The following is a 9589-nucleotide window of genomic DNA, read 5'->3' as shown; positions in this document are numbered from 1 at the left end:
AAATTGTCCAGCACCTTGGTAGTATGGTGGCTGAAGATCCCCTTTTTGTATGTATATCGATTTAACAGAATGGCCATATCCTGCTGTGGCCATACCTCTCAGCTGTACAGATTCACCCAGGTTACCCAGAGGCAGGGCTCATATATCTGGTCAGTTCCTCTTTACATTGTGGTTTACAAGCAGGTTTGTAGCCACCCATTAATGGGTTTGCAGGCAGGAGTAGTATGGGCACACATCAGAGTTTTAGACCTCACACACTTCATGACGTCCATGCTTTTACACCCCCCATTATTCTATCCTCTTCCTAACATTATGCGAGCGATATCTGAGAAGTATCCCTATAGTTGGCCCTTCATCCCAGTGGTATTTATGGATTGGTCCACAGTTCATGCAGTAGGACGTGGGGGGCATGCTACTGGGATTTGTCTACATGGCCTTGCATTTGTGTTCTGCTGACTGTGTTAGGTTGTTAGTTAGGACACCATGAGATGCCATACATTGGCCTTGCAGGTGAGGCACAGGCCTTTGACAGAGGACTGTAGGCCATTTGGTAGTGATGCAGGCCATCTGTAGCAGGCCAGTGCATTCTGTCACTCTTACATTCCCAGGCTGCGAGCCAGTGGATTCCCCTGGGGTGACATGGTACGTGTGCAAGGTGTTACTGACAATACTTCCTGTCTATATTGATCCATTGGTCTGGATGCAGGCAGGGAGCTGCTTACAGCTAGGGACACACTGGTATAGGACACCTCTTCAGCATGCTGCATTCTGTGGGTATTCCCATACGGAAGTGGGGGTAATACTGTACTCATTCCCAACAGCAAGGATCTGACCTGTGATAAACCTGTGGCTGATGGTGGGGTTAGCTGAGTGCATGTGTGATATGGAAGCTACTTGCAGCTGGCTTACAGATATACCTGGGACATTCCCCTTATGCTGCCTTGTGCATGGACATAGGCAGTCTCTCATTACTTCATAACTGTGCCTATTGTGGTCTGCCAGTGATTGGATAGACTGCATCAGCATTCCATACTACACAGACATCTAATGTGCTGCTAACCTGTATGTACAATTCCAAAGATGTATGAAGCTGACAGTTACATTTTATGTACTCTGTCTAGGGTACTTCCACCTGTGTACTGTATGTATGTATGTATGGGCCCATGTTCATGATATGTCCGTCTTTCAGATGGTGACAGATATTGACAACTGGACAGTGAGTATGGACGACTGCTGATATGGCTATTGCTGAGCAGCATTGTGGTTGGCACTGCAGTTGTCAGAACATGGTCCTGCCAACCACAGTACTGACCATAGGCCACCGAGATACAACCCTCTATGCCTACATGCTGACCACTTCCAGAAAATATTGAACACACAACAACCTAACACACAGACCCCTGCATATTGTACACATGTAACAATCTATCCTGTAGATTTGGCCAGCTTGGACAATCTGTGCTCCACTGATATAACTCCTCACACTTGCATGTTACTGCATTTCTACATAGGATTGGGGGGGGGCACACCTGATTACTTTAAACATTTGTTATAACTGTACTGGTATTTCAGGTACTCTGTTGGCTTCCATTTCATATTGTATTCTGACCTATCATGTAGATTGGAGGCATAACAGTAGAGTACAGATCTTAGGTTGTATTGACCTACATTTCAGTTTCAGACTTTTTACCCTTCAGAATTAATATACATCTGCCAGACATGTTGTAGTCTGTCTGTGTAGGTATGGAGGGGGGCTGTTCACAATTGCCATCATTTAGAGGCTTTAGTCCAGCCTTTCTTTATGGTCATCTACACCTGTCTTGCTAGCTGAGGCTAGTGGTGGGTATGTGAGCCTCACTGACATGCATATGTGTGTCCTATGGACACCCACAGTTATTTGGGTCACCAAATGTACAGCAGTGGGATTTGTCACCTTGTCTAGTACTGCCTAGTATGTTGACACCAGTATTTGTTATGGATTTCATGCAGCCCATATAGGTGTCTGCTATCTGCTGCTATCTCATTCAGCCACCTGATTCCCTTGCATGCTTATGTCCATACCATAGATACAACTATCAGAACATACTATTCTATTCAGTAATTGATAGGAAGAGTGACTTGTCTTGTGGCTGGGCCAGTATTGAGGATGGTGCTGGAGGGCTGACTATGTCGGATGCACATAGTGCACTCCCTATACATGGTAAAGCACAGGTAGTGTCATGTTTGGCATCCCTTTTATTGTATGTGTGAGTCAGAGAGTCATTCCCTGGGTCCTTCCCATGTCAGTGTAAATGCTATGTGTTGCCTCTTTGCCAAAGCCTGGGCATACTGGACACACCTCCTTCTGCCTACATGGGCAGTCTCAGGTAGTTTCTCCTCTGAGTCACTCTGTGCCTATGATGGCCTTGGCAGTCGTGGGGGGCTGTGTGGCCTTGCCCCATGCTGTTCCTGTTGCAGCTGTTTCCACAGGATCATACTGTTTAGCATGGCACATACTATGAACATTTGTGTACATGTACCTGGAGAGTACTGCAAGGTTCCACCGGATATGTCCAGGCAGCGGAACCGTGACTTGAGCATCTCAAACACACACTCTGTAATGATTCTGGTTTATGCGTGTCCCTCATTATGGAGTTCTTTTTCAGGTGCGTGTGCATTTCTGAGGGGGTATCATCAGCCATGGTTCCAGTGCATAGTCAGCATCCCCCACTAGGTGGCCATATGGGATTTCCCCACTGGCAAATGACTGGTACAGCTGTGTCATATGCCAGATGTGGGAATCGTGATAACGTCCAGGGCTGCCAGCTCACACATTCAAGATAATGCCCTGGGCATCGCACATGACCTGGCAGTTGATGTAGGGGAAGCCCTTGTGATTTATGTAGACCCTACCCCGCTCGCCGGGTGGTGCTTTGATGTGTATGTGCATGCAGTCTATAGCATCCACTACCTCAGGGTACTCTGCTATTTGGTGGAAGAGACGCATATTGCTGGTCACCGCCTCATGGGTGTTGAGGAAATATATGTGCTCACTGGCATGTGCTGACATGGCATCCAGGAACTGGTGGAGTATCCTGGATGCTGATGCCTGTGAGATCCTCATGATATCCCAGGCTGCCCTTTGGAAGGTACCTGTGGCTAGTATTCTTAAGCCTACACATACCTTGGTATCTACTGGGATGGGTTCCCTTCTGTCGGTTTTGTGTGGAGGCAGGGCCAGCACAGCTCAACAATTTGCTGTAGAATGTCCCTGTCAACCCTATAGCGCTCCACTATCTCCAGCTCATGTAGCCCCTGGTAGGTTACCCTGGATCTGTACACTCTTCTCTCCCTCCTCACTGTGGTATGGTCATCAGCATTCACATACTCATCACCCTCAGCCTCTTGCACATATTGATATATGAGAGCGACAGCAGCCCATAACATTTTGTTAGTTTTGTCAGGTAAGATTTCCCCATCTGTGTACACTGGTGGTGTAGAGTTTGTGGGAAAAAACAGACTGAAAAGTGTTAGCATAGTTTATAGTAGTGTGCTGGGCTGCCTGTGTAATTGGCTGATTCTGATACAGTTCACCTGCCAGCTATGCTAGTTCTCCTTGATTGTCTTCCTACTGCTGTTTTCTCTTCCCATTGCCTTCTCGTTTAAGCCCCGAGGTGCCCCGCGCCACACATACCCACTGCTCAGATGTGAACAGTGCTGCTATTTCCTGTTTTTTTTTTTTTTTGTTTAAAACAAGGTGCGCACACCCATTTAAGCAGGGAAAACAGTGTTCAACAATGTGAGACACACCCCCTTCCTTAGGGCAAACACGAGCCACAGAGCTCCAATAAGCTTACAGCATGCATTACACACCCCGTTATGAGGTCATCCACCTCTTCTGCATATGCAATGGTGTTGCTGCAGCTAGCACTGAGAGAAAATCTGTGATTCAGTATCAATCCCCTCATTTACATAAACCAGAATGCTAATTCATAGCTACCACACTCACACTGAGCCTTTCCCCTTAGCAACCACTATTCCCTGGTATTGTTGTCTTATGCATGCCATTGACTATTATGGCAAAATGCTGATTTGGGTATAAAAGCTTATTTCCCCCCTATATTTCTTATTTTCATGGCGATCCCATTTGTGCACCGCTGCCCTACGCTTAAATGGCCGAGATCAGCCAAAAAGAAAAATAAACTTGCTTTTTATAAATTTGCAACTATTTTTCATGCCAATGGCCATATATTTTGCCATTGGAATGCCTACTACATTGAATACATGCTTTTTTTCAAGCTGTCATGCCTCCGTTTTGTAATTTGCAGAAATGTATTCTGTTAGTAACAGAATATATTTCTGCAGGTTACACTATTCCTGCACAGATGCCTTCCTGCTTCCTGGATTGCTAATTCACCTCATTTGCATGTTTTTCACCAGCAGATGAGGTAATTAGCATATAGCAATGGTGTCCATGCAGGAATAGTGTAGGAGCACTCTTGCATGTCCTGGGAGCTCGTTCCTGTATCACTCGGCCATATTGCATGCAGCTTGCTGAATCTGGGGATTTTACTTTCAAAAACACGTTCGCTAGTTTTTTCTTCTTGACAGTGTAAACATAGGGGGGATTTAATAAAGTCTACACATTTTTTACCATGTAGACATCGCACCTCACTGATTACATGAAAGTAAGCAGATTTTAGATTCAGTAAGCACTGCTGAGAGGTGCACATGCATGCACCAATGTGAGAAGTTCTGTGGCATACAAATCACTTCATAAACAGGTGAATCTCATGCAAATGAGGAATGTAGAGTGATCCATTAAGCAGATAGGCAACTCCTCAGACCCCGTATCAGTGTCTGTAGTGAAAAATTCTGTGTACAGGAGTGTAGACAGACAAAAGGGTCTGTAAAAATGTAGATATATGGACAGACATGGCATACCACATACAGATATGAAATCAGTTCCAAAATAATCCACACGAAATGTTCACTCCAAGCTCAGTGCAATTCAGCAAAATAAATCCACTGGATGAAATTAAAATCCCAAAATCTGTTTATTGAACTGCATATGTTGTTAAGCGCTTTCACTAGACTGAGCTAGCTTCATCAGAACAATTAAAACAACGTAAAACACTCCATTTTATATTAAAATTGGCGCCAAATCTAGGCTGTTCTTAAAGTGATATGTGGTTAAAAAACATCTTAAGCAAATATAATATATATAAATATTCAAATACATTTATTACAAAGCTAAAAATGTTTATATATATAAAATATATAAATTATAACATTAATGAATAATTCCAACAACAAATTGCATGTATTAACTATTTAACATTAAAAGAGGTTCGATGGAAAAATAATCATTGATGCCTGGTGTTCTTGTGGCACCTGTCAGAACCTTCTCTGTAGGCTAAGTAATTTTTAATATTACCTCCTCTAGGATCACTTTTAATAATCTCTATAATGGCAAATTTGAATTTATGTTCACTACACTCTTCCTCTATATGCCTGGCTAATGCACTTTTCATGTCCTTATTTTTAATACAATACAAATGTATGATATTTCTTTGTCTTAATAATCTCTCAGTCTTCCTATATAAAAATGAGGGGACCATTGCACAAAAGCACATACACCAACATATTGATTTAATTAACCCTAGGTGAATAAATAATAGTTTTGTTTGTATGCATTTCTCAAAGTAATGGGATCGATTTAATATTATTGACTGTTTACAACAAGTCCCAAGTCCCATGTGTATAGTATTGTGTATTAACTTTGTACTCTTTTCTGTTTCTCAGTTTTGTCATTCTCATTTTGTTCATTTCTATTTTTTTCCTAGAAATCTAGGTTCAGTCCTAGTACATCTATTAAAAATTTTTCATTTTTTTAAATAATTTACTAATAATATGTATTAATGATGGGAATGACTAAATGGAATTCAATTACACAGGCTCTATTGAAATTACTGTAAGTTTTTTTCTTCCCTATAAACAAATTGTCTATTGGTACCAATATATATATGTCGTAGATATAATGTTAGAACCTAGTAATGGTACATATTTTTTATTCCCATTGACTTATAATATCTGGATACATCATTCATCATTATATCATGTAATACCTCTCTAAAAAATAAAAACAAAGATGTAATATAGTTTTTTTTTTTTAACCATATCATTGTACTTTGAGTACATTCCAATAGCTCTAATACATTGCAAATATTCCTTTCACTTTCACTTTTCTGTGATGAAAACTATTGTAGTCCACACAAGAATTAATAAAAGTATCTATCCATGTACAGTGGACTCTCAAAAATACTACCATCAACTGATACCATGTATCTCCAATATCGCTACCATTTGGGCTTGAATTAATATGAGTAATAAATATGAGTATGAATTTATATCTCCTGTTCCATATATATAATATGTTGTCAAAGAAATCTCGAATAATAAGAGATGGATTTAGTATAAATACTATCTAGTACATTTGTTTTTCCTGATCAAGCATAACCAGGTTTTGCATATATGGGAGCACAAGCTGCTCCCATAGCTACACCCCCCTTTTGTGAAGATCTCTGTACTTCATGAAAATGAAAATTATATCAAGAACTAGGGCTATTAATTCAACATAAGTTGGATTTTGTAGTTTTTGTTTTTAGTATGTTTCTCAAACTGTTAGTGAAGGCTTCAATACCTTCCCTCAGTAGGTATGGAACTAATAGGGTCAAATACATCTATGAGTACTGAATAGTGTGTTGTGATGGTACTTATCTACAGGTAAATTTTAAAAATTCTAAAAGAGTTTATTACTAAATGTTTACTAAATGTTTAATATAGGTTTTTAATAAAGTGTCGAATTACAACACCAAGAGGAAATGTCTGAGATTCTTCCTGAGAGGATTGAGATGATGAGGATGGATTGAGTTGATTGTTGTTTGGGTATGGTTCAACAGATATGAGTGAAACTATCTTCCTGTTTGTCTGAAAAATTAAAGGAATACAGTAAATTAATTTTATTTTTTTACTAATCTGGGCATGTTTGCATGGTGTGTTGAAGTGCTCAAACATGCTTTATAAAAAAAATTGAAAAAAAAATTAATATTATGTGACAGAAATGTATTAAAGGACCATGCATGGAGTATCTGCAATAGTGCATTGGTGCTGTTGCTAAAGTGGTAGGGCTATGACGAATTTAGTTTCTAGGCTGTGGGCATGGATCCCTATGCAAAATGAGGTGGAGTTACTGAATAGTATAAAGGGGTAATCGTGTCCACATATCCCCTTTGTGTAGGCAGAAAACCATGTAGGTGTTCACAGAGGAGGTAGCTGACATCCAGGGATGGTATGTCCAAGGACTTCTAAGTTTATTTCAGCTTAGCTGTGCCTGTCTGCATGGCCCACCACCATGCTGAACATGTCCTTTCAGGGGTGTGTGTGCACTTTCCAGCATGTTTGCATGGTGCACCACTATGCTGAGCATGGAAGTCTGGGGGGGGGAATGTACACTAAGTGCTAAGCTTTGTTTACCTATGCGGTGCTTGTTTGGATGGTGCACTGTAGTGCTGAGTGTATCTAAAAGTCAATGACATATTAATTAGTTTTGACCCCTGTATAACTTAAACTAGGGCCATTAAATGATGTTAATGATATACTAGACAGGTGCAATGCATCATAAATAGCCAATCACACAGTCAGCACCTACAACAGAGCACTACAAAGTATGCATACAACCTACAATTTGATTTTTCCTCATACTCTGTACCACTGGAGTATGGACTTGGGAATTTTAAATGAGAGAATGCTCGGGTCTGCTGCAGGACTGCTACATCTGCATGTGCTAAATGCTGAAGTCAGTGCTGCTGCTGACAATAGGCCTAGGCAGACCAGAAGAGTGTTCAGGCCCAGTGTAACCTTCCAGGAGCTACATGAGCTGTAGATTGTAGAGCACTACAGGGTGGACAGGGACATACTACAAGAACTCACTAAGCTCTCCCACCCTCAACTCAGACCCGGAGGTAGCAGAGGGGAACCCATCCCAGTGGAAACAAAGGTATGTGTAGCCCTTAGGATATTAGCTACAGGTACTTTCCAAAGACCAACTGGGGACATGATGGGGGTCTCACAGGCATCAGCATCCAGGGTACTCCACCAGTTCCTGGATGCCATACTACCACATGCCAGTGAGCACATTTCTTTTCCCATCACCCCTGAGGTGAGGGCCAGCAATATGCACCACTTCTACCATGTTGCACACTACCATTAGGTACTGGGTGACATAGATTGCACTCATGTACATATCAAGTCACCACCCAGTGAGGAGGGTAGAATCTATGTTAACCAAAAGGGGTAACACTCCATCGACTGTCAGATCATGTGCAATGCCCATGGGATTATCATAAATGCATGTGCTGGCAGCCCTGGCAGTTATCATGACTCCCATATCTAGCATGTATCACAGCTGTACCAGATGTTTGCTAGAGGGGAACATTCCACATGGCCATTTACTGGGAGATGCTGGCTATGCACTGGAACCGTGGATGATGACACCCATCAGAACTGTACACACACCCACCCACAAAAGAATGCCATAATGAGGCACACACATAAACTAGGAAGTTAAAATTTTGGTGCTCGGAGGAGGAACACTCTGATGATGTTGTTCCTATAGGCAGACATAGGTGTGCCTAGTGCGCCCTGGCTTTGGCTAAGAGACAATGCCTAGCACATTCACTGACAACCTAGGGCCCTAGGGACTGTCACTTTACTCCTACTCACATGCATATATTAAAATTATTGATGCCAGGCAGCCCACACAACCTGCACCTATCCATGTATTGGCTGTGTACTGCTTGCATCACACAGAGTCAGCCCTGAACTACAGTCTTGTCAACTGCTGCATGCCTATACACTTAGTTAAAATGAGCACAATTCTGTTGCCCCTTCATCAAAATGTCCTGTTATGTATAGATGTGTCTATACATAAAGACATGTATGTATACATATATGTCTGTCACTATCTCTCTCTCACATACATAGTATATCTATCTCTATATAGTGTCAAATAGATATATATCAGTATATATAGCTATATATATATATTAAAATGATGCATAGACTCTCCCCATATATCTACATAACACATATACATATCATACACACACACAGCTACATTTATATACACATCCCTGTTATATGCATAAATATGTGTGTGGATGTCTGTATTGCCCTACATACCCTAATAATGGTGAGTAAATCTGCACTATCACACATCCATACTGTTGCTCAAAGGATCCAAACAAAGGGTGCAGCAGAACATAATCCACTTACCTACAGACACTTGTGCCTGCTGGATGTCACCACGTAGACAGACACAAGTGAGCAGGTGGTGGAATGTATAACGTTATCAATGCACGCATGACCAGGGCACATTGTTCCTGTCCACAGGTTTGCCTGTCTAAGTGCAAACAGCCACATATGGTCATACTGGTAACTGTACACACTTAGCTAGGAGAATAACAGTTATCTCAGTGCTAGGATACTAAATGAAGATAACAATGCAAAGCAATATCACTCTGCAGGCCACAGATGCTGTTCAACACAA

Source organism: Protopterus annectens, chromosome 15.part0 (assembly GCF_019279795.1).
Source record: "Protopterus annectens isolate FY-2018-M chromosome 15.part0, PAN1.0, whole genome shotgun sequence".
NCBI lineage: Eukaryota > Metazoa > Chordata > Ceratodontiformes > Protopteridae > Protopterus > Protopterus annectens.
Note: the sequence above shows the minus strand (reverse complement) of the source record.